The sequence below is a fragment of the Falco cherrug genome, chromosome Z (assembly GCF_023634085.1).
Source record: "Falco cherrug isolate bFalChe1 chromosome Z, bFalChe1.pri, whole genome shotgun sequence".
Taxonomy (NCBI): domain Eukaryota; kingdom Metazoa; phylum Chordata; class Aves; order Falconiformes; family Falconidae; genus Falco; species Falco cherrug.
The window spans coordinates 46,151,474-46,178,895 of record NC_073720.1 but is presented as its reverse complement, the minus strand read 5'-3'; the positions used below and the strand labels follow the sequence as shown (position 1 = coordinate 46,178,895).

The window sequence follows — 27,422 nt, the reverse complement described above, 5'->3', positions numbered from 1 at the left end:
CATAGAACCTCAAGTTGCCTACACAAATAGTTTCATGTTTTGTAAACATAACTCACATTATTTTATACCCACATGCCCAGCAGCTGAAGCACATACTCAAATGAGATTTATGATACAAGAGTCCATCTTCAGTTCTGCAGTATGCACTGTCAATGAGACTGTCCAAATGAATCATTTTAATGGTTTTAAAAAATGGACTCTATCTATATACTGTAGCTTTTTTTAAAGAGTGCAAAATAAGCATTAAAATTTTATCAGAGAATAACCAAAAGTTAACAATCAGAAGCCTAGAGTATGCCTAAGTGCTGGATAACAGTATTCATGAAAACATATGAAACAGCAAGCTCCACCTCTTTTAAAACAAATGCACCTTTCTTAACATGCTCAGTTTCAGTTGTTGATTTTTATAAACTGTAGTCAATGTGAGTTACCATTACGATCATCAATATAATTGTGGTTTTCTACTTTTGAATGTCTCACCTCCATGATAATGCTAGTTCTGCCTTGCCTATTGCAGTTTACTCTGCAAAATATCTGGCTATTTATGGAAATGGTTATTGTTCTCTATCTCTGGGAGTTAAGGTGGAAGCAGAATCCAGTACCTTAGCAGGAATAAACTGGAATAGGTTTTGTCTGTGTGGAGCACCAAAACCACAATTGTACCTTGTATATAGGCCTGCAGTCTTTTTTTGGTTTAGGTCTAATGTTAACAGATGGCTCGTAGCCCAGAGGTCATCTGAATAGACAAGATATGCAAACTAAGGATTGAGACACAAAATGACACCAAGCATGTTAAATCAAAATTATACTTACAAGGTTACACATAGAGAAGGGTAAAGTAAGTGACTATGTCAGAGCAGACACAAGGAAAGTATGAGGGTCATGAAGGTAAAGGAAAAGAACTGGAGCAACTATTATGTCAGTACACTACAGAAAAATCTAAGCAAAATTTGAGAAAGCTCCCTTGATGTTTGAAGATCCTATCTTCCACAGGTCCCACTTGCATTTCCTGCCATCAACTGTCATCTGCAGCCAGCTGTCTCACCCAGTAAAGACCACAGGACTCTCAGAGCCTCAGGTGTGGAAGTTCTGTTCCCTGTCATTAAATCTCATTAAGCTTTATCTTAGCGATTTGTTTTGAACAGTGATGTGCTAACCCTGCACAATACTGCCTAACACAGACAGACTTATCTAAGAATTTAACACATTATCATATACCATGCTGTTAGAACAGTAGCTAATATCTCCTGTTCCCAAAAACCTAAACTTTCAATTTGCAAAAAAAAAAAAAAAAAAAAATCTCATAAAAACCCTAAACTACTCCCTTTTAGGTTCCTTAGATCAAACACAACTAAGAATTCAATCCCCACAAACCAAGTTTCAATAAACATTAAGCTGGTGTTTCTCTACACTATGGATATTTTTCTTCTTGATTGGACTAGGCTGTTGAAAAGTGTTTTATAAAGTCACATTATTATTGCACTGTTATTATTCATAGACTCAAACCTACAATCTTTGTAGAGTCAAGAGTATTATTAAAATCCCTGTAAGAAAAACGTCCAATAAACAAACTTCAGATATACAGAAGCATATTCCTTAATTCTATTGAAGTCACTATACCTTTCCTTGGGAGACATACTTGAGTCACAAGTGATAGAGACTCCGTATAACTGCAGCATCACTATGATCTGGTTTAGCCAAGTTTGTCTTCAGGACTGTTCAACTAAAGAGACACTATTAGAAAGAGCAAACAAGATAAGCTCTAACATGGGCTTTGTCCTCTCTCCTACCTGTTTTCTGTTATCTTGTCTGTACTAAAATGTGAATGCATACTAGAATGCAACAGGAAATGCGTACACGTTTCTGTCATGCCACAGGCTATGTATCTTTTCATTCTGGCTTGAACAGTCTATCAAGCCATAGGTTAAGTATCATTTAATTTTGTCTTGAACACTTCTGTTGGATGCAAATCTTCACTTCATTTTTCCAGCAATGCGAGTCAATCATTAGATGCCTTCTATGTAGAATTGTGACCAGAGTTTTCAAGTAGTGAGAAAAAACTGTTCAGTTATCAGTTTTCTCTTCCTGGTGTAAAAAAAGAAAAACATGCCACTTTGTCTTGACATTACTTTGTCACTTCAGATTCAGAGTATAAAGCAGGATATAAAAAACAAAACAAGCAAACAAACAAAAACTACCAACCATAATGTAATAATCTAGACCAATATTGCAGAATCATCAGCTAGCTTGATTTCAGGGTCAAGTTGCTTTACACTGCTAATTCTCCTCACCCTACTTTTAACAGTGGGGTCTATGTTTTTCTTCATTCATCTTACAAGGTTTGATCGTTTGATCAGTGGTAACACTTACATGTTTTCTCTTATTATGCTATATTCCCTGAGCAGTGCATTATTTGTAACACATTCTGCTTTTTATTTTTCATTGTTCTTTGCATGTATTAAATCACCTTAACAAACATTTCAGGCATTGATCTGCCTTCCTCTTCTGTGTTGTCCTATATTGCATGCCAGTAACAGTGAAGTCTGACCATGATTTAGACTGAAATTTATGGTGCCACGGCAAATTTGGAAGAGGTTAGACTCTATTTCAGCATTTCTACCAGGACACTCTGTGTTGAAAGATATTAAATACTGCCTAATTCTTTAATCTGCCCTATGTATCCTAATAATCTTGTGTCAAAGAGGATTGATGATTAGGAACAATCTATCATCCATTGTCCCAACAATGTACATTTCAAATAAGAATCTTTAATTCACAGGTAATGTATGGTTATGTGACACAATATAGTTTCATCAGGTACGTGCAGGCATGTAACATCTACAGTGTCAAAAAGTGACTTGACAGGAAAAGTGGGTGCTGCAGTGTTTTGATATCCCATCATCCGGTCCACGTTCCAATAACTGAGATTCCGGTATTTACAAGTAAAGACTGGCTTTTGCACACAGGTGTAAACAGACAGCGACAACAACTTTGTTTCTTTTAAGGCAGGGATTATCTTGTACTTCCTAATGATCAGGCATAGCTGTTGTTTCAGAAAAGATATACTAAACCCTAATCGTTTAGGTACAGATTTTAGCCTTAAAGTGTAGCCATCTTTGCTATATTCTACTGTTTTAGCTGGCATCATGCATACCTTTGATGTATGTATTAACATTTTATGTCGTATAAGTGCCAAAGTTCAAGAATTGCAGATGCAAATAAAGACATGCTCTTGTGCAGGGGGTCAGTGGGACTGGGGGGATGGGATGACAGACAGGACAACAAATGTTGATAGTGATATAATTGAGCTACTGGGTCACCAGAAATGGTGTGCTAATGTGCTTATCATCACAACCTGAAAAATAATTAAATGGTTGTACTGGTGTTAAAGAAAGAAGCAGCTCATTTCTTAATCTTAATCTCTGGGGAATTATTTTTTCCCCCAGAATTCATCCTCCAGACACAAGGCCACATTCTCCAGTGAAGGCTTTAGCTCACTGAAACACAAAAATTATCTTTCCTTCTCTTTTCTTCAGGGTGTGACTATTCCAGAATTATTTTCTTTAATATAAAATACAAATTTCAAGGCTCCTGCTGATAAATACAAAGTCAAATGACTCACTTGCAAAACAAGAAAACCAACCCACACAGTTGTTTTCTAAGGAGGATAAAATATGCTTTCAATAATGAACAATTCTTTTTCTACTTCCAGCATCCTTTCTGAGAAATGCATTTTCAAGTGGTCTGAAGAGAGAAGACTAGACTGCTTAGCTTCTTTTTAGAGCAAGAAAAACCAGCAAAAGCTACAAGAAGACCAACTGACTTTCATTCAGTCATTGTTTCATTCTCCCCACAAACAATTTCAGAACTATTGCCTGGTCACAGTGTCAGTGCTTCTTAAAGCTCTACCAGGCAGCTGCACGATATGCACCACCATTCTCCAGTACGAGCAGGCACCCAGGCAAGGCAAGAAATGATGGCCCCCAGCAGATTCCCATGCTCCAGTTAGCGTGTTGCAGGAGGAGTCTGAGAGCCACTTCTGCTCACTGTCCCAGCCAGAAGAGGCTGGGCCCATCCAGGGATTGAATCAGTCAAGATTTTATGCTTGAACCAGCTATAGCAGTTATGCTTTTGCCCACCTTCTCCCAGAACTTGTCCTACATCAGCAGTAGGGCAAGGAGGATTGGAAAATAAGAAAAAATTTCAGAGGTTAGGTAAACAGTCAGGCAATGCTTTGAATTTTCATTATGATTTCACTTTTAGCATCTGGATTAAAGTCTAACTATTATTATTATTATTATTATTATTATTATTATTATTATTATTATTATTATTATTATTTATTATTATTATTATTATTATAGCTGACAACTAAGCACTTATGGGAAACCTAAAGGAGTTGTGGTTAGCTCAAATCAAAAGGGAGACGGGGACCGCTGTGCTCAGATCCCATGGACACCTGTGAACAAACAGTAGGCAATTAAGGCATGGTTATTTCTTTCTTCCTCAGCCTCCCTTAGCAGAAGTGGTAAAATAGCCGCCTGCACATGGTTTGTTTGTGGGGTTTTCCCACAGTTTCCTCAGTTTAAAGAGTTTTATTGTTCCCTATTTATTTTTCTTCTTAAGTTGTTTGTCTTTTTACTACATTGCTTTTGTGATCTGACAGCAGAGTTTGCCCTGTCTCTTCTGCTTTTGATTAGCCTACTTCAGTTACACTCAGAACCTTGAAACTTGAGGCAGGATGCTGCAGAGATGCCATACTAACCTTAAAACAAACTTACTCATCCATGCTTCCTAGAAATGAAACTCAACTTATCGCTTCCAGCTAAACAAATCTCCTGCAGTCAGAAACTTAATTATACTCTTTTCCTTTGCCTTCTAAACACGGAGAATCAAAAAATGTATGGTCTCTAATTAATATCACATTAAAACTATGTCACCAAGATGTAATGAGGTGATCTACAACATCATACCTGAAAATGCACCAGAGTTCAAGAGTGGCAGTACCGTAATGTATTAATGTTACTGTATAATGTATGAAATCTGGATTCTGGATCATCCTATCAATTAATGTAGAATATACAACCTCCAAACTTTCACTAGGTCATTTTGAACTGCATAATTTAGAAAAACAGACAATGTCAAAATATGTTTAGAGTATGATGCAGTTCTCTTCTTAAACCATCAGACAATTTCCATGACATGCAACAAAAATCTTGAGCTATACATTTTTGCTTGACCACTTCACTGTAATGCGTTGCTTATTATAACTTATTATATGCTCCCATATAACCACACAAATTTATCCTTAGTGCAAAGCCAGTGGCAATGGTCTACTGAACATATGAAGTTATTCCTAAATAATTTCTTCTTCCTTTCTAATGAAGAAAAAATCTAGTTCCTTAATACATTTATTTTTTTTAACTTCATTACAATAGTAGTCTCTTCAACCAAGGGAAAAAAGCAATGTTTCCTTTGGTAGATTACAAAACAATATATTTTTTATCCTTGTTTGAATTTTGCTATGACTCAGATATTTAATCTGTTCATGCATATTTATCCATTTTTAAAGATCATCTAATGAAAATTGCCTCTCACCTTGATTAAAAAGACTTTTCAATATCTAAACATACTAATAAATATTAATCTGCATCCCAACAGAATATCAAAACTGCCTTATAATATTTAATATGGGTTGCCTCTTCTTTCTCTAATTGTCATTTTGCAGACATTCTATAATTTATTTATTTATTGTTAGAAAAGTGATAGCATAGCTGTCAAGCAGACAACTAGACTTCTCTCTGGCACCTCACAGCCACTTAGTTTTGTAAACAACACAAGTCTCACTCATAACTTCTTAATTGATTTCATTTGTAGACTGTAAATGTTGTTTGCATGTTATTTCAAAAAGAAGAATTTAAATGAAGTGGCAGAAATAGGCTTAGCACTCTGCAAACTGAGATTCTTGCTGCTTCCTAGCTAGCTTTTGCTTAAAATCCAATTCTAGCCTGTGTTCTTCTTGTGAAGTCCATGTTGAGTTCAGAGGGAATTAAACACTTTCCTGTCGGCTTAGAGGAAAGATTCAGCATTATGCAAGGTTTCCTGTGGAAACACTGCCACAGGCTAGGTCTTGAAGGAGGAGCTATCCACTCAGGTAGTAACTATGACATTTAGTAGAACTTTTTGAAAACCAGTAAAAATGCAATAAAACAGGGGTTTTTTTCCACAATTATTACCTCCTTCTAATTCTCTTAGAATGTAATTTAAAATACTGAGAACTTTAGAACACAATTTTAAATGCTTAAAATCATTTTAAATTGCAAATGATCATCTAGACAAAAACAAAAGTCTTACCTTTTCATAAGTGCATGAAAACCAAAATATAACAGGAACGAAAAGTTGGGAAGTCAGGTAAGTTAAACCATCACCAAAAGAAGAAAAACAGCTGAAGAATGAAAGAGGGCTCAGAAATAATAGATCTCAGTCATTTTGAGCCTCTACAGGACTTTTCAAGGGCAATATTTAATAAAAATAACCTTTTCTCTATTGCAAAATAATACTTCCAAAAGCAATAGGGTAGAATATCATCACATTGACAAAACTGAGACCATTCTTTGACATCATCTGCTCTTTTGTCAGTCATCAGAAATGAAGTATATCTCATCTGACTTCTAGACACTGATATCTATGCTAACTTGTTTGCCTCCATTTCTAGTCAAGAGAGAGAAATAGTTACTTCTAAATTGCAAAATTCATACAATTTATTTTAGTTCTTACCCCTAAAATGAGATTAATTACACACTGAAAGAGCCTGTTTTTCTTCACTGTTTACAAAGAGAGTCTAGAAAACAAACTAGATATTGACATCTATGTTGTAGATGCCAGAAGTTAGAGGAAATGCATCCTTTCCTATATACAGCTAGCAAGAAACTTAAAACACAACCTTTTGTTTTCATTTTTTGTCTCATTATCCCTATTTTATGTGTCATAAAACACTCTTTTCTTCACCAACAAAATAATACAATCTATTTAATCACAGAAGTTATGTTATATACATCACTTTTAAATGAATTTAAAAAATTGTTCCAGAGAAGAGACCTAAACAGTGAATGCCCTTGCCTTTCTTCCTCCTCAACAATACAAGTAACAGCAAAATGAGACAGGAGATTTGAAACTTCTGGCAGTGTTTAGTCATTTACTTCTCAGACCAGGCAGCCAGTCTTTAAAAAGGCCAGTTGAAGAGACAGAAAGAGATGAAACTTGAATCATGATTGTTCCAACAAAAAAAGACCAGAATATCTGAAACAGGGACAAAGAAGGAAGGAAGGAGAAGTGTGGAAAATCATTAATTCTGTGCTACAGACTGCAATTTCCTTTAATTTTATTTTACCAATTCGTAATTTTCCTTCACTATCTGAGGGAAATTTTTGAAGTATGTATGTACTAAACATTCTCAAAACAGTCACATTTGGATACTTAAACAATCTACATTATAATAAACATTCTAAGGTTATCTCTACACCAGAAGAAAAGTAATAATGAGTTATAGTTATCAGGACAGAATCAAACAGAAGCAGAAAGAGATGGAGAGGAAATCAGAATATTAAACTGTTTGTGTGAGTTCATGTATGAACCTTGGAAAAAAAATTACTTGTCTAAATATGCATATCACTGTATCATCTCTAACACATAAACAAAACACTTTTGTATTTCCACCCATTCTTTACATTGCTGATGTGATTCTTACCCCACTTAAGGATGAGTTCCAGGACAGAGATTCCTACCTAACCACGATGCATGTCAGTAGCATACTGTTCACACTAACACAATAAGTGTTCATAATAAAGATATCTGTTAGATATGGCTCTGTTACTCATTAGACTTTTCTGTACCTCTAGAGAAAATTACTAAAGGTAAAAAATGGAAAATAATAATAATGAAAAAATTTTCTAATGTTCATCCTATAACATTAAATACTCCCTAGTCAACTGTAACAGTAATTATATTTGTTCAAAAAAACCAAGCCTAAACCTTTTTAATGATTTAATGGTGATCATATAAGCAGCACCAAATAAATTGCTTCTTTAAATTAAGCTTTGAATGAACAAAAGAGTAAGTAGGTCCATAGCTCATTCTACATATGAGCAGTCTATGTACCCTTCTTAATCAATCAGTTCTTTCTTGTCTCCATCAGTATTCAACATAACTTCTCTTGTTTACAAGCTGTGGACTGACTTAAAATGCCTTGAAAGATGAATGAATGGAAGATGGGCTAACAAATTCACCCCAGTGTGAAACTTCAGCTTCATTTTATCAGTTTAAATTTATTGAGGGGGCTGCAGGGGGTGGTGGGTGGTGGTGCCATTCCTCAGTAAATCAGGTGAGGAGAGTGAGGAGAGAAGGCAGTGGGGATGGAAACAAAAGAAATGATCTTAAGGTGGGCCCTACTTTCTTTTTACAATTTTTTGGAGTGTGGAGGCAAAAAGCTAGATTGCTTAGTGCATTATTATTTTATAGGATCTTCTTTTATTCTGCTGAATTTCCTATCAAAATGCTGTCATGATTGTTGACTTCAATAGCGTGGTTTCTTTGACATATGGGTATGTGTTCTGACTGCAATGTCTGCAGATTGCATATTCATGGGCAACCTTTCTCTCCCAAGCATTAAAACAAATGAGATAATCTCTGTTACTAGCACAACTTCCCAACAACTTCACCAAGAGCCAGATCAGGTCCATGACTACTTTATGTAAATATTAGAGCAAAAAAATTTACATTCTTATCTCATGTTACAGTCTTTGCTCTCTTTAAGTAAATGCAAATGGATAAAATTTAGCATTCATATAGGCATTTAGAGAAAGAAAATTACATCTAAAATATATAGAATGAAGATCTTGTGTGTTTTAGCATGAATGCAGGCTGTTGCTCATCACAGGAAATTTTACGTCATCCTATTTTAAACACACATGCCCAGCTTGAAAAAAGCTCCTACTTTATGGGGAGAAGACGCAAAGCCCTATAGGAAAATGGTGTACAGCTGAGGGAGGAAGTGACTGAGAAAATGAATTAGAAAAGCTGATATCTGATAATGAAATCTTCCCTTGGTAAAACTTTTGTGGTGTTTTCTGCAATAGCTATTTCCAAGCTCCTCGGGGAGATATAAATAATAAGACACAAGCTGATAGTAAAACGGGATTTCTATAGCTGCTGGTCACTTCACAATATACTGCTCCCAACCTGCATGCGGCTCTTGCAGTGTTTTATAGCAGTAGCTGTCAACAAAAGGTATTAGTTGTTGATGAATTTAGAATGAATAATTCAGCTGTCAACAACTGCTATTTAGATAAAGTACACAAATAAGACAATTATCGTAAAAGTACATGAACAATTTAGTACATGAACAATTACTACTGTGTGTGCATAAGCAATCATCTGTGCAAACAATGGAGTACCTCATCTCATAATAACAGTTTTATTTATAAAAATCAGTCTACAGGAGGCCCTGACAAACAAAAATATTACATGAGGCAGCTCTAATCCATTTATAATGGTAGAACTTGCAATTATAGAAGGGGATGGCAGTATGGCAAATCTAACCATTACAAGCACTTCCCATTAACAAACATATTTTCAATAGCTTATAAGTTTGTCAAACTATTCATAACGACTTTCATATACTGTTTCTCAATACTTAAAAGAGGCTTATAAAAAAGATGGGGATCGACCTTTTAGTAGGGCCTGTAACAATAGAATGAGGTGTAATGGTTTTAAACTGGAACAGGGTAGATTTACATTAGATATTAGGAAGGAATTCATTAATGTGAGGGTGGTGAGACACAGGAACAGGTTGCCCAGAGAAGCTGTGGAAGTGTTCAAGGCCAGGCTGGTTGGGGCTTTGAGCAACCTGGTCTTACTAGACCTTCTACTGAAGGTGTCCCTGTCCATGGCAGGGGTGTTGGACTAGAAGACCTTTAAAGATCCCTTCCAACCCGAACCATTCTATGTCTCTGTGATTCTATGATTATTATCATATCTCCACTGGGGGCTGAATTATGAACTATACTAACCGAAATACCTTCACCATTTTCTGTAAAAAGTCAAAGGCTTTCATTGAAAACTCAAAAGGTTTTTTATGATAGTGAGGCACATTGACACTCGGATAGGCTTTATGTTAGAGAGGTCTATATCCCTTTTGCCCTCAAAATTTATTAGTAGATTTCCATCAATTTAGAACTAAATTTCTCAGAGGCTTAACAGAGTGTCTAACAGAAAATTAGATTCTGTCTGCTACAGGCATGATACAGACTGTACAAATGCACGACTTGCTATCAAACCACATGAACTAAGGAAAAATGGGCTGGTCAGTGGTCTCATCTGAAGTTCGAGCACTACAAAAGGATGGGGAACACAAAGGCTGGTTATTTGAGGTTCAGAATAATCATAGGCTAGAGCAAGCAGTCTGGATAACAAGAAAAAGGAAAATAAACTAAGTTTGGCATGCATATGCTGGGTCTAGGACTGTGGAAGAAAATCAGATCTGAGATACTACAAAGCGTGTAAGGCAGAAAGAGGTATGAAATGACCTCTCAAGAGGAGCCAGGGGTAGGTTTGGAATTGTGGGGTCCTCTGAAGGAGAACTACTGTGGTAGCAGACAAGAAACTGAAGAGAAAATGATCAGAAAGGGAGAATAATTAGCCAGGTGTACAAGGAGAAATGTATCTAGTGATGAGAAAAGACCAAACTGAATTTCCATGGGACAAGTAAAGGGAGCTAATGCATAAATTTTGATAAGAAAAAACAGAAAGGAACTTAGAATATGATTTGGGGACAAGTAAGGATAGTAAGTCAGCATGGAAGCCATCACCTGAGGAGAGCAGAGGAAAGAAGTTAGGGTCACAGAATCACAGAATCGTTAGAAGAAACCTCTGGTCACCTTATCCAAACCCCCCCATTCAGCTAGGGCCACCTAGAGACAGTTGCCCAGGACCATATCCAAATGGCTTTGAATAGGAGGTCCACCACCTCTTTGGGCAACCTGTGCCAGTGCTCAGTCATCTTCACAGTAAAAACAGTGTTTCCTGATGTTCATAAAGAACATCCCATGTTACAGTTTGTGATCATTGCCTCTGGTCCTCCCACTGGACAGCTCTGAAGAGAGTTTGGCTCTGTCTTCTTTACAGCCTCCATTCCAGTATTTGTACATATTTATACATCCCTCCTGAGCCGCCTTTTCTCTAGGCTGAGCAGGCCCAGCTCCCTCAGCCTTTCCTCTGGTGTGAGATGCTCCAGTCCCCTAACCATCTTAGTGGTCCTTCACTGGACTCTCCCTAGTATGTCCCTGACTCTTTTGTACTGAGAAGCCCAGAACTGAACACAGCACTCCACGTGTGGCCTCACCAGTGCTGAGGTAGAGGGGAAGTATCACCTCCCTGTACCTGCTGACAACACTCCTCCCAATGCAGCCCAGGATACCATCAGTCTTCTTTGCCGCAAAAGTATATTTCTGGCTTATGTTCAACTTGGTGCCCACCATGACCCCCAGAGCCTTTTCTGCCAAGTGGCTTTCCAGCTGGGTGGCCCCCAGCATACAGTGTTGCATGGGGCTGTTTCTCCTCAGGTGCAGGACTTTCGGCTTCTCCTTGCAAACTTCATGGGGTTCCTGCTGGCTCATGTTTTTTAGCCTGTCAGGGTTTGTTTAGAACCCAATATGACCCTCTGGTACATCAGCCAGTCCTTCTCTAGTCTGGTGTCATCTGCAGATTTGCAAAGGGTACACACTGGCCTATCATCCAGATCATTAATGAAGATGTTAAACATCTTCATTGATATACCCCTAGGGTATGCTGCTAGTTACCAGCCTCTGACTGGAATATGTGTCACTGATCACCACCACCTGTGTGCAGCCATTCAGCCAGGCTTCAATCCACTTGACTTCCCTTTGGTGAGTCCATGTTGACTTCTCCTGATGTTTTTCTTGTCCTTAATATGCCAAGAAATCATTTCCAGAATCAGCTACCACATTACCTTCTTAGAAATCAAGATGAGGCTGACCAGCCTGTAGTTTTCTTGGTTCTCCTTTTTCCTTTCTTGAAGATGGGAGTGACTTTTTCTTCTGTCTTCAGGCACTCTTGCCAGTCACCATGACAGATCAAAGATTATCAAGAGTGGCCCTGCAATGGCATCAGCCAGATCCCTCAGTACTCATGGGTGCATACTATCAGGGCCCATGGATTTCAGTACAGATAGTTTGCAGTATTGCCTGACATGATCCTCTTCCATCAAGGGTACATTGTGGAAGTTGTGAGCTCTTCCTCTCCCATAATCCCAGGTCCTTTGCTCATCAACCCTGTCTATTACTTTTCACAGGTCTGCTGGTAACTGTCTCCATCTCACATCATTCCTGGTTTAAAGCTCTCCTTACCAGGTTAGTCATCCTACCGGCAAAAACAAATTTTCAGCCCCTTAATGAGCTGGGTCGCATCTTTCCCAAGCAGAGATCAGGTGATCAGGTGGGCAAAAAAAGGAGTGGCTCATCAGCCAAGACCAATAAAAATATGTCCTGGTTTTGGCTGGGATGGAGTTAATTTTCTTCTCTGTAGTTAGTACAGTGCTGTGTTTTGGCTTTGATGTGAGAACATTGATAGCAGACTGATGTTTTCAGTTGTTGCTGGGTGATGTTTATACTAAGTCAAGGACTTTTCAGTTCCTTGGGCCCTGCCAGCCAGAGGGCTGGAGGGACACAGAACATTGGGAGGGGACACAGCCAGGACAGCTGACCTGAGCTCGTTAAAGGGACATTCCATACCATGGGGTGTCTTGCTGAGTATATAAAATGGGGGAAGAAGAAGGGAGACCTTCGGTGTTATGACATTTGTCTTCCCAAGTAACTGTTACATGCGATGGAGCCCGGCTTTCCTGGGGATGGCTGAGCACCTGCCTGCCCATGGGAAGTGGTGAATAAATTCCTTGTGTTGCTTTGCTTGCGTGCATGGCTTTTGCTTTACTTACTAAATTGTTCTTATCTCAACCCTTGAGTTTTAGATTCCTTTCTGATTCTCCTCCCTACCCTTCTGGGTGAGGGGGAGTGAGCGAGCAGCTGCATGGTGCTTGGTTGCCAGCCAGGGTTCAACCGTGACAGTCCTTTTTGGTGCCCAGTGTGGGGCTTGGAATGTTGAGGCAACAACAGGTCTAATCAGATTGTGTTAGATTAAAGGGGTTTCAGTGTTCATTGTCTTGGATTAAAAATCATTGGCTACAGTGCTGGTTTCTCTGCCTTTGAAGTTGCTGCCCATGGTCCCAGGGTTGTATTGTCTTATTTACTTACAGAATACATTCCCTCTTGTATTGTTTGTTTACACTGGGACCTGGGTAAAGTTATTATAGTGTTGTAGTATCTAGGTCTAGTTTATAATATGATGGGTTTGTTGGTTATGAAATTAATCTGGCCTGTGTACTGGTGGTGGTGTTGCCTCTGTGTGTCAGATGGCCCCTTGAGGGGGAAGCCAATAACTGTACCTTTGGCTTTGTTTTCCCAGAGAGTTGGCCTGTGGGTGGGGTCCACACTTTGTGTGATATAGTCAATCTGGCAAGCCTCCTTATATTTTTTGGTGAGGAAATCATAAAACCCAAAGGGAAAGGGAGAAAGGAAAACAAGTGATACACTGTACAACTGCTCAGCGCCCACTGACTGACGCCCAGCCACTCCCTGAGCAACGATCCACAGGCCTCAGCTACCCTCTCCCCAAGGTTTGACCGGGCAGGACCAGCTTGGTTTGCAGATCCTCTGGTATAACCAATCAGGTGGCCTTTGCTAAATATGTATCCCAATGTTTGAAAGTTCTACCACCATTGCTTTCAGTGTAGTCTTTAACAGTCTGTTACATCATTCAGTTTTCCCAGAAGCTGGTGCATGATGGGGAATGTGATATACCCACTCAATGCCATGCTCTTTGGCCCAAGTATCTATGAGATTGTTTCTGAAATTAGTTCCATTGTCTGATTCAGTTCTTTCTGGAGTGCCGTGTCACCAAAAGACCTGTCTTTCAAGGCCCAGGACAGTGTCTTGGCTGTGGCATGGGGCACAGGGTATGTTTCCAGCCATCCAGTGGTTGCTTCCACCATTGTAAGCACATAGTGCTTGCCTTGGGGGGTCTGTGGGAGTATGATATAGTCAACCTGCCAAGCCTCACCATATTTATATTTCAGCCATCGCCCTCCATACCAAAAAGTCTTTAACTGTTTGTCTTGCTTAATTGCAGCGCATGTTTCACATTCAGAGGTTACCTGTGCAATAGTGTCCATGGTTAAGCCCACCCCTTGATCCCAGGTTCATCTATATGTTGCATCTCTTCCTTGATGACCTGAAGTGTCATGGGCCCACCAAGCTATAAATAATTCACCTTTATGTTGTCAATCCAAATCTACTCAAGCCACTTCATCCTTGGATGCCTTATCTACCTGCTGATTGTTTAAATGTTCCTCAGGGGCCCATCTCTTGGGTACATGAGCATCTACATGACATGCTTTTACAACCAGGTTCTCCAACTGAGCAGCAGTATCTTGCCATAATGCAGCAGCCCAGATGGATTTACCTCTGTGTTGACAATCACTCTGCCTCTGTTCCTGCATCCACCCCCACAGGGCATATGGCAGCATCCATGAGTCAGGATAGAGGTAAAGTATCGGCCACCTTTCTCATTCAGTAACATCTAAAGCCAGCTGGATAGGTTTTACCTCTGCAAACTGACTTGATCCACTTTCTCCTTTAGCATTTTCTGTGACTTGTCACAGGGGACTCCGTACAGCCACCTTCCACCTCTGGTGCATTCCTACAATGTGGCAGGACCCATCAGTAAACAAGGCATGTTGCTTCTAATGTTCTGGCAGTTCATTGTACAACAGGGCTTCTTCAGCACGTGTCACCTCTTCCTCTGGTCACATCCCAAAATCTTTATGTTCTGGCCAGTCCATAATAATTTCCAGAATTCCTGGATGACTGGGATTTCCTCTCTGACCTTGTTGTGTAATCAGCGCAACCCACTTACTCCATGTAGCACCAGCTGTGTGATGTGCAGAGGAAACCCTCCCTTTAAACACCCAGCCCAGCACTGGTAACCGGGGCGCCAGGAGGAGCTGCTCTTCAGTACCAATCACTTCCGAAGCAGCTCAAACCCCTTCAAAATCTGCCAGCATCTCTTTTTCAGTTGGAATATAGCGTGCCTCAGAGCTTCTGTATCCCTGACTCCCAAAGCCCAAAGGTCATCCTCGAGTTTCCCCTCTTGCTTTCTGCCAGAGGCTCCAGGTAGGGCCATTCTCCCCAGCTGCAGTGTAGAGCACATTCTTTACATCTTGCCCTGTCCAGATTGGACCAAGGACTACTGCATCTCCTGTTTAATTTCTTCAAAGGCTTGTCATTCCTTATGGACCTACTTGAAAATATTCTGCTTCTGGGTCACTTGAGAGAGAGGGATTACAATCAGAGCATAATTTGGTTGCCAGCCAGGGTTAAACCACGACAAAATACAACACTGAAGGACTACAGGAATAACGGAATACTGACAGGGCAAAAAAGACCTGGAGAATACCCCAGGGTTCAGAAAAGAGAAAATAAAGCTCAGGACAGTTTAAGAGAAAGTTTGTCTGTCCAAGCCTCCTTCCACCAGCATAAAGGCAAAAATCTGATATTCTCTCTGAAGTCCTACCATCACTTTCTCGTCAGTAAGTTTGTTCACAATTTCCTGATAAACCATGATTTTCCAGAATTGTTCAGGTACATGACAGTAGGGGGGAAGGAAAAAAAAAAAAAAAGTAGACTTGGGACCCTTACTACTTGATTCCTTAGCTGTGTACATTATTACCAGCAATAGCACATGAAAAGCTATCTGAAGAACTTCAAGTTACTGACTTGTCCTGTCATACTTTTCTGGTAATCCAATCTGATTTGCTCATGACCCATAATTCAGTGGTATTCACTTCAGCTATTAGTGAACCATGTCATAAGTTTGTGCACTGAAAATATTGAGACAATACCGTCAAACACTTCAGCAAAGCACCATAAGATATGAGTGCCAGATAACAAACCCTTATACAAGGGCATATTAGAAACACACCATCTTGCTCACCTTTCTGAAGGGATGGTCTTACAGGTACCATTTGAAACAAATGCTCTAATTCTGGCTTGCAAGGGAAAACAATAGCACTCTACAAAAATAAAATCAGCACAAATGAAATAAAGAGTCCACATAATTTCTTTGCCAGTTTCATTATGCCTAAGTATATTGCCCCTTTAAAATTGCAACATTTATCAAAAATTATTATAAACATATTTATAATTATATAATTGCAAATTATATTATTAAATCATATTATGTTTCTAATTAATTGTTTTTATTAAAAAAAAATTATCCAATGTGAGAACAGTGTCAAATCTAGACACTTAAGTACGCAAATTGCTGGGTGTTCTAGAGGGCAATTGAGACAGCTTTCTCCCAAAATCCTAAATTGCAGAGATCCTAAGTTGTATATTGAGAGTCAGAAAGACAACCACAGCCTCTCCCTCATCATCACATCATGACCTGCTGAAGTGTGTTTGAGGTTTGTGTTCTGACATAATGGGAGCTAAAAGTCATAATCACTCCATCTATCAGCAAAGCACTGGGAAATATCCTTAGCCATCCAGGGAGACTGAGATAGTATAAAAGATTTATTTTAATTGTAGATAAGTTTGGAGCCACAAACTCTGAAAATTGTTTCAAGAAGGATATGCAGAAGAAGGATCCAAGATATGGGGAAGAAGGATTGTTTTAAATGTACCAGTGTTTTAGGATATGTAATACTAACTCCTCCTGAAAGACACATGAGATACAAAAATATAAAACTGCTGAGTTTCTTGGCTATAGAAGCTGCACAACCTATACCAGTCTCTACTAAAACCTGTTTTTAAAATGTGTTTCCTTGTCTTTTTTCTCAAGCTGTACTTTCCTGGTCACATTATCATGTAATTAAAGGGTCACAGCTGAAAACATTTTTCACTGAAGGGGAAATCAGCGTGTACCTACAATATCCAAGACAGCCAGGTGCTGACAGATTCCTTAGTACATCTTTCCTCAGAATCAGTCTTAAAGATCAAAGGAACATTGTTTTTTTAAGGCAGAGGCATCTCTAGCTATCTCCTGAAAAAGAGAGCAGATGATAATTGATGTGTGCTGGAGTGCATGATGTGCAAGCAAAGTGGTTTGTTAGCAATTAAAACTAAGGCAGGAAACCATCAACTTGATTGTTTTCCTACAGAGTTAGAAAGAAAACCCACATAAAACATCAGAAACTGTTACTGATAGTCACTGCTGGCCTGCAAGAACAAATCGTCCTTTGGTATTTTGTAAACAGCATTTCAAATTAAATTGTATGAATACAGAAAACAGCAGTTATATAACTTATCAAGTGCTAATCATTTAAAGACTATTTCATTGCTGAATACCCAGCTTGTGATGGGACTTAGAATAACCCTTTCTCTGTTTCCCCAGAAAGGCTGGAAAAGCAGTAACAGCCTTACAATAAAAACAATTTAGCAATACAAACAATAAGAGGACTGCAAAAACTCAATATTGTTCACAATGGAAAAATAAAAACATACAAAACAAGTAAAACCTAAACTTTTTTAGGAATGACAGCTTTCAGGTGTAGAATGGGAGTGCATAAATAGATGTTGTCACACCAAGCTTCCCGCACCCTAAATTCATGGAACTGAGCTAAATTCCTGCTCTTTTATTACGCATATCCACTTTAATTAGAAAGGGCAATTAAATTACTACTTTAGCTCTACAAAACTCTGTTTTATCAGGAGACGCCACTCTTTCTCCTACATTACTTCCTCTTGCCTTCCTATTTTGTACAGCAGCTTTCAAAATCCATTTACCAGTACAAAAAGAGTATAAGCTATGCCTGTCCTGAAATTCTGCTCACAGTGTGATTGCCCAGTAGACCCAAGTGCAGATGCAGAAAATTCTGGCAGACAACACTTGTCTGCTAGAACAGTTTCACACATAACCCAGTGACATATATCTAGAAAGCACAGCTCTCTTCCAGTAAGGTGCGGTTCAGCAGAATTACATTGGCAAACATTGAAGAGACAGGTAGACATTTTTGTTTCCTCCAAGCCAAAAAAAATAATACAACAAAAAGTCCATACTCTATAGGCTGAGGAGCTGTGGTGAGGATTGTCAACAACCACTAAACATGGCACATCATACATTTTTCTAGACATCATCACCAGGATTGCACTTAATTTCTGGGCTAAGGATCACAGCCCTTGGAGGATGCATGAAATCCTTCTACTATGCCTGCTACAGTGTATTCAGGAAAAGAGGGCTGCATGTCAGTCACCCCAGGTCCACTTTAGATCAGATACACTGTAACATGTAACATCATGAAGCAACAGAAATTAGCAACACACATTTTTATGCTAAAGTTTTTACTTAAAGCTCCCATCAGGTATGAGTGTCTGTGTACAGATTGATACAGGGCATAACTGATGAGGAAAGATGCATTTCTCACTGTAATACACAACAGCTAAATTGCTGCCCAAAAGGACAATCCTGTTTCCAGTCCCTCATCACCTGCTCCAGGACAGTCTTTCTTTGTGGCTGTTAGCTGCTTGATTAGCCCAGCTGTCATGGGAAACTTTAGCCTAAATGTACAGTTGCACAAGGAGCCAAGCTCATCTAAACAGCATGCTGCTGTTGGGAAAGGACTGCGCTTACTCCCTTCATGTCCTTCCCCCTTTCCTTCAGCCATCCCCTGAGCCACCCATATCTTACAGCAACCCTGGTGTGTGCTGCAGCCTTCAGCAGGATGACTAAATCCACCAACCCAATACCAGAAGGACCTCAGAATCGCTGGGGTTGATCTTGAATCACTAGATCACTTATCACTGGAGTTCAGTCTTGGAAATGCATGGTAAGGAATGGGGAAAATAGGTATTTATTTTTTAACCACAATGAACTGTTTAAGTTATCTTGAACTTATTTTATGATGATTTTAACTATATATTCCTTGTAAGTCAGCAATGTTTTCTGAAACTTTTGCTGTTACCCCTTGGGTTTTCTACTTTCTTACCTTACTATTTGAAAATATTACTTGAGTATTTAATCTGAGTCTGAAGTTTACTGCATGAATGATAATCTTGCCTCTTCTTCCCTGTTTTAGTATGTTGATATTTCATTCATTTCTAAATAATCAGATTACACAAACACGGGTATCTTGCTGTTTCAGGTATGGCCTTCACACAAGGGTCCTCTAGCTGAATTTTTACTTCCAGTAACAAATCATGCTTTGCTGTGAATGTTTACACTTTGGATTAGCACAGCATTCATTTTAATTAAATGCAAACAACATCCAACCTTTTTTTTTTTTTTTTTTTTTTTTATTTTTGGCTTCTTTTGGTATTAAAAAATCATGGTTTTGTCAGTTCACAAAGGTTTTCTTCTCTCGCATTGTCCTAGAATCACCTCTCACCAGCCAACAGCCTTTTCACTGTTGCACTACACACTCATGTAAATACAACCACATCACATTGTCTTCAAGTAGCAGCTCCTCTATTTTCAATAACATGGCAGAAATCTCTCCATATTAAAAAATCATATATTTTTCATAGTGCTGAATTTATTCCATTTGACAGCTTCTGAACTCTCTCTGACCTGTTAACATTGATTGTTATTCCTTTACTTGCTGCTGCACCATTGACTCTTCAACCACGTATTGAAAGAAACATTCAGAAGCCTCATCCTCACAGCCAGCAAGCAGTAAACTGCCAGCCAGTTATATATTCATATACATGTTACCACCTGTTCATAGACCTTCATGTACACTTAATTTCTTGCACCATATCCTTTTGGGCATCACCTTACTGTAACTTCTGTCCTTTGCAAAGTCTGAATATAAATCACATACTTGTGCAGTAACATTCTGTTGCATTGAACATTCTCTGAAAGGAAGCACAAGAGGTCACACAACAAAGAATTGCTCAGTCCTGTCTTGCTTCAAATCATTATCATTAGACATTTCTTGCCATATGTGTGTCCTGATTTCAGCTGGGATAGAGTTAATTTTCTTGGTGGCTAGTGCAGTCCTGTGTTTTGGATTTGTTTTGGAAATAGTGTGGTTGGGGACTTTTTGATTTTTCAGGCCTTGCCAGTGAGATGGCTGGAGGGGCCCAGGAAATTAGGAGGGAACACAAGCAGGACAGCTGGCCCAAACCAGCCAAAGGGGTATTCCACACCATGGGTTGTCATGCTTGGTATATAAACCAAGAGGGTTTGGCTGGGGCTGCCAGTCACTGCTCAGGACCAGCAGGGCATCGGTCAGCGGGTGGTGAGCAGTTGTACTGTCTGTCACTTGCTTTCATTTCTCCCTTCCCTTTGGATTTCATTCCTCTCCTCTTCTCCTTCATTTCATTATAACTGTTACTGTTATTATTGTTCTTGTATTTTTATTTTATCTCAATTGCTAAACTATCCTTATCTCAACCCTCAAGTTTTACATTCCTTTCCGATTTTCCTCCCCACGTCCCCGAGTTGGGGGGAGAATAATGAAGCACCTGTGTGGGGCTTAATTACTGGCTGGGGTTAAACCACGACAATGTGTTGGCACTAGAAAAGGCCAAATACAGCTAAGATCTGGAGGTGATTTGGATTCAGAATATGGGAGCAAAGAAACCTTTAGGATAATTGCATCAAATACTACTGCTTCTAGGCAGCTAAATGGAATTTTTTTAGATCTGTGGGATTTGTATAAAGCAAAATGAAATTCAGCAGCCCCAGAAATCAGTTTTAGAGTGAAATAGTACAACTACTCCACATTTTATTTCCTGGTGGCTTTTCCCATCTTTCACTTATTGTAATGAAAGTTATACACTTTATTCAGCATAATCAATAACAAATTGACTTCTTAAATCCTAATAAAATTTTGTGGCTGTTGCAGTTACTATATTGGATAGAAAGTCAGTGGAAAAGCTAACCTTACCAGAAGACTGGAGAACAAAAAAACCCCTGTTTTCTCTTGATACTACTTAGATAGGTGTTAGGGAAAACCCTAAATCAAACATTTGCTATGTCTGATCTCTGATCATTCATCAGCTTTGCATATCTTGAAGGCACAGGTGCCTGATTATTAGTGCTAGCAGCTCTTATTCAAGACACATAGCTCAGATAAGAGTAATAAATGCCTTCATAAAGGAAAAGTTTTTAACCAGTGGTACCAATGCTTCTTCAGCAAACTTAGGGTGTAAAGAGCCTTAAAAATATTAAAGCAGTATCACTTTCTCATTTTTATTTTTCCCACATACCCAATGTTAAATGTATAACTACTTTAAAACACTTCTCTTAGAACTGAAAAGAAACAAAAAATGGTATGGGAATCATTACGGGGTCTAGGATTGAAGAATTTGGATTAATTTCTGAGATATAACAAATCTCGTGTGCTTTAAAGGAATCACTTAATCTGTATCTGAAATGCTCCACTAGTTAGATTTTGTGCCTTAGGTAAGTAATATTATTGGATGATGATCTTGGTTATCTTATCTAAACACAAAAAATAAATATCTCAATAAACATAATAAACAAAAATATTTTAAGGTTTCAGACCCTCTAATGATTTGTAAGCAATAGCCGGGAACAAATAGCATAAATTTTAACCCTGGTGGATTTAGAATTTATAATGTCCAAGATGCAAATTATAAGACATTCTGGAGTTGAAATTGTGTATTTAACTTAAACCTAATTCCCATTTAATAATGAGTACAAAACTGACTGCCTAAGAATGGTGGCAAGAAATTATCTCCCAAGTACAGAACAATTCTGTGTCAAACAAGAAAGCATCATATTATATATAGACATGTCTCTGCAATTTTTTCAAATTCTTTCCTCTTGCCAAGTTAACAAGACTCCTCTGCTCTGTAAGTGACAGACAGAGATAATATTACTTAATAATTTTTGGTGGTGTCACAGTCCGAAGCAAAGAAAACAACACAAATGTGAACAGCAATCTTTACTCCAAGAAAGCTGAAACTGAAAAGCAAACAAGTGAGGATTTTTCTTTTTCCGCATTTGTGAAGGGAAAAGAAGGATAAGAAGGTTCAATTAAAATGTGCGTAACATAATTATGTTATTAATAAACGTGCCTTTTGAGAAGCAAGTTTCACCTAAATATTATGAAAATGAAGATTTATCAAGTATATTTTTATATGAACTACACAATTATAATTTCTACTTCTGTCACAGAGATATATATGAAATCTGCTACAGTGGAGATTCAGGCCACTGACGCAGAATTGGAAGTCAGTGTCCTGATTACCTAATTCACATAATTCACTAATTTTTCCAGTTTCATTTCTGACACAAAAGTGTGCTTTAAAAATTATTTCCCTATTTCTATTTATCTACAAACTACTTCATTTAAACATTTGTAAAAATACAGTTGGACAAGTATTTCTCTTAATTGAGAGATTTTATTTATTCTTATGTTCCTGTTAAGGTTTTCCTCCAAACTAAAGACCTGATTTATACCTGTGTGTTTTTCATTTAATTAATGGATAGATGTGATTTTTCTATGAGATGTTAAATGATTCAATAAATGTAACCTGAAATTAAATAGATTCTATATCAAACCAAAGATTATTCATAATCATGATTATAGGTATAAGAAAATATAAAAAGTTCTCATTACATTATCACCAATTTCTAGAAAACAGAGTCACAGAATGGTCAGGATTGGAAGGGACCTCTGGAGATCATCTAGTCCAACCCCCTGCTAAAGCAGGGTCACCAAGAGCAGGTTGCTCAGAATCATGTCCAGGTGGGTTTTGAGTGTCTGCAGAGAAGGAGACTCCACAACCCCTCTGGGCAACCTGCTCCAGTGCTCTCTCAGCCTCAAAGTGAAGATGTTTTTCCTCACATTCAGGTGGAACTGCCTGTGTTGCAGTTTGTGCCCGTTGCCCCTTGTCCTGTTGCTGGGAACCACTGAAAAGTGCCTGGCCCTGTCATCTTCACATCTGCCCTTGAGACCTTTGTAGACATTGACAAAATCCCCTCTCAGTCTTTTCTCCAGGCTAAACAGGCTTTTCTCTCAGCCTTTCCTGATCAGGGAGATGCTCCAGTTCCCTCCTCACTGTTGTAGCCCTCCTCTGGACCCTCTCCAGTAGTTCCTTGTCTTTCTTGAACTGGGGGAGCCCAGCACTGGGCACAGCACTCCAGATGGGGCCTCACCAGGGCAGAGTAGAGGGGGAGGATCACCCCCCTCCACCCGCTGGCCACACTCCTCTTGATGCACCCCAGGGTGACATTGGCCTTCTTGCCCACAGGGTCACACTGCTGGCTCATGGTCCACTTGCTGTCCTCCAGGACTCCCAGGTCCTTCTCTGCAGAGCTGCCTTCCAGCAGGTCAGCCTCAGCCTGTGCTGGTGTGTGGGGTCGTTCCCCCCACGTGCAGGACCCTACACTTGCCTTTGTTGAACTTCGTTACGTCCCTTTCCACCCAATTCTCCAGCCTGTTCAGGTCCCACTGAATGGCAGTGCAGGCTGCTGAGGTATCAGCTGCTCCTCCCAGTCTTGCATCATCAACAGACTTGCTGAGGATACACTCTGCCCCTTCATCCAGGTCACTGTTGAATGTTGAACAGGACTGGACCCAGTGCTGATCCCTGGGTAACACTGTGAGCTACAGGCCTCCAGCTAGACTCTGTGCCACTGATCACAGCCCTCTGAACTCTGCCATGCAACCAGTTCTCAGTCCACCTCACTGTCCACTCACCTGACCTACACTGCCTGTGTTTACCCATGAGGATGTTGTGGGAAACTGTGCAAAAGCCTTGCTGAGGTTAAGGTAGACAACATCCTCTTCTCTCCCCTCGTCTACCCAACCAGTAATTCCATCACAGGAGGCTGGTCAGGCATGACTTCCCCTTGGTGTTGACTACTCCTGATAACCTTCCTTTCCTCCACAGGCTTTGAGATGACCTCTAGGATGAGCTATTCCATCACCTCTCCAGGCATGCAGGTGGGGCTGACCAGCCTCTACTTGCCTGGGTCCTCCTTCTTGCCCTTTTTGAAGACTGGGGTGACATTGGCTTTCCTCCAGTCCTCAGGCACATCTCCTGTCCTCCATGACTTCTGAAAGATGATGGAGAGTGGCTTAGTGATAACATCTGCCAGCTGCCTCAACACTCCCATCAGGGCCCATGGATTTGGGGATGTAGGTTTGCCTAAATTGTCTCTAATGTGTTCCTTCTTGGCCAAATGGAACTTTTCCTTTCTCCATACTTCGTCTCTTGCCTCCAGGGTCTGGGAAACCGAAGGGCCGGCCTTGGCAGTAAAGGCTGAAACAAAGGTGGCATTCAGTAACGTTGCCCTCTCTGTATCCTTTGTCACCAGGGCACCCACCTCATTCAGCAGTAGGCCCATGTTTTCCCTAATCATCCTTTTGCTACTGATGTACTTGAAGAAGTCCTTCTTGTTGTCCTTGACATCCTTTGTCAGATTTAATTCCAAACCAACCTTAGCCTTCCTCATTGCCTCCTGCATGTTCTGACAACATCTCTATATTCCTCCCAGGTGGCCTGTCCCTGTTTTCCACATCCCATAAACTTCCTTCTTCTTTCTATTAGAAGGCTATTCTAGGCTATCATCCATTGCTATACAACAGTGATGTATATTCCTGCTAATGTAAGAGTCTCAGACAACAGATTCATTGAATAAACATATTATTTCACTATGAACATGACTCGAGTATTCTGAAATGGCATATTGAATCTTTCTTAAAATTGAATCTTTCTTTAAAAGCATTTCTAATGGCTATATGGTTTACAGTCTCTTTTTAAAGTAAAGGCAGATGAAACTAAAATCACTTAAAAATTACCCTTGAAGAACAGATGGCTTCAATGCAAATGTGAAGTGTCTTGCAATTTGTGTACTATAAATTGAAAATTGGTTTTAAGACTTCCCTGTGTGTTTAGGATTACAATTTAAAATTTAGCCACTGTACTGTCACAAAGTGATTTCAGATTGTTACTTCTTGTATCTTTTTCCTTCTTTAACACTAAACACTATTAGTCCTGTTTGGTGCACGTGACATTTTTCAGCACATTTGACTCCCTTCTGGCTCTGTGTCCATATTTGTACAGATGAAATATATAGTATTGGAATTCAGAAGTATGTATAGGACTGCAGTCATAAAGAAGAATAACATTCGTGCTGCATCTGACATCAGAGTGTACCAAATGGCTATTTTAAAAAAATAGAGCTGATTAATAGTAGTTGGACCAAATTCAGGAACCAGCTAAGATGATATATGGCAAAAGAGTAAGAGTTTGGACTGAATTTGAAAGTGACAATGTATGGTTTAGGTCTGGGAATCCAGTGGTTAGGTTTAGAAATGGGGTTTTCACATAAGGCTTCAGTTGTGTGACAAGTGTATGAGCACCTGAGGGACAATCAGGCACTAGGAGTGAAGCTAAAGGGGAACAGCAGCTAAAAGTTGCTGGCCCTAAAACCCTTGCTGAGACAGGCTCCAGGGTATGCCCATAAAGACATGCTGGGGAGATAGGGAGGGTGAGAAAAGCTTTATGGGCAAAGTCATTAATCTATAGGTGTAAAGGTTAACAGCTCACTGGCATCACCAAGGGACGTTATGGTTTAAAGAAGGAAAAGCCGAAAAACAGCTAAAGCTGAATAAGGTCAAAGGGAGTACAGGAGCCATCAGGCTGCACAAGCTACCTTTGCTCCAGAGACTGAAGAGGGTTGCTCAGCAAAGCCATGGTTAGAGACAAAGTTGAGGTGAAAGGGGCACTGACGCAGGTGGGACAGAGCAGGTACCAGGATATGTTTTAACAGTTGCATGAGTTCAGGTCACATGCCTGCGCTGGTATTTGTTGCTCAAATTTTATGTGCTGCTTTGTTAAGTTCAATGGTACATGCAGAAGAGACAGGAGCTGATGCTCTAGGAATAGGGTCTAGAAACAGTCTCAAAACAGGTATTTCCACTGCTGACTTTAGAGGAGTCTGGGTCCAGATGGACAGGACTAATAAAATCAGAGTGTGCCTGGGCCTGATAGGCTATGTTGCAGGCTGGCCACCTCAGTGATCACCCAAACATTAACCTGTTTTTTGACAAGACTTTCAGCTAAGATTAGGATTGAGTACAGAGTAAAGCAGAAACACTAATTTTTCCCCTCATGCAAGAGCTTCAAGTCAGAGTAGAAAGGCCTGTATCCGCCCATACGAAGCAGCTCAGCATGTTTAGACAATTTTCTGCAACCTGTTTCTTATGCAAATATTTGTTAAAGGTGCTGCAACATTTTATCTGCAAATAACATACTTCCAGTGGCAAATCACTGATTCAGCTTGATATGATTCTACCGCAGTGTAATTACAGACAAGCACTTCAAGTGCTTCCTATAGTTGACAAACTTGCATCATATTTTTAAGAGGACTTCAAACCTAAGAAGCCAGTATTAGAGGGGTGTCCCATTGCGGTATATACATAAGCAACCAGTGGGGCACTAACAGATCTACACTTGAGAACATGAACCAATGTTTTTGCTGAGACAAGTCAATGCACTTGCAAATAAGTTGTCCTGCTCCAAAATGAAAAATTTATTCTCAGGAATTAAAATAATTCATGTTTTTAACACTTTACGTGTAGACACAATTTCCAGTGGCTCTTATGGGCATTCAGCCAACAGAAGAGATGTTTTACAGCTTAGAGCACTTGAGAAATCTGGTTACATTTTGCTAGTACCCAACTCTACATACTGTCCTTTGATGCAACTTTAACACAGTCCAAACCTTTCCTGAATCTCAAATGATTACCACAAAGATAGAAACAATGGTGCTAACTTTCCTTATAGGTAACTCATTCTTCGCTTTCCTTTATCTGGCCTCCATTGTGGCAGATTCGATTGTGTGGTATGGAACACCAGAAGATTGTATTCACTGTGACAGAGAAGTGGGGCACAAAAGCAGCATCAGCCTTCAGGGTAAGTTCCTGAATACTTATACATGATTTGTATTTTGGCTTATTTTGGAGATGGCAGTAAACATCAGCTGAGAAAAATCTATGGAATGACCCACAAGGAGATTTGATCACAACATTTTGGAGGGATAAGTTATTAGCTCCTACAAATTATTTGTATCCATTTCCTTGATAATTCATAAGTGGTTCAGCAGTGTTTGGTTTATTCCTAGCTGTTACTTTCTTTCTTTCTTTTTTTTTTTTTTTTTTACCCTGGTGTTTTCTTTCCTTCAAAACCTGTTGTATTTGATTACTGCTGGCCTATTAATGTTACTATTCCTTTTACAGTATGATCCTCACACCCTCATGTGAACGTTATTGCAGTACTTAATTTGATACTTTGTTGTCATATGTCAAAAAA

The 27,422-nt window shown here is 39.4% G+C and overlaps 1 long non-coding RNA gene across 1 annotated transcript in view; it reads left to right on the top strand.

Moving 5' to 3' along the window:
• LOC114017871 (uncharacterized) overlaps window positions 1–27,031 on the top strand; it is a 114,882-nt gene extending 87,851 nt beyond the window's left edge. The window contains exon 3 of the long non-coding RNA XR_003563155.2: window positions 26,898–27,031. This is a non-coding gene — a long non-coding RNA (uncharacterized LOC114017871). The remainder of the gene's footprint in view (window positions 1–26,897) is intronic.
• The last annotated feature ends 391 nt before the right edge of the window (window positions 27,032–27,422 follow it).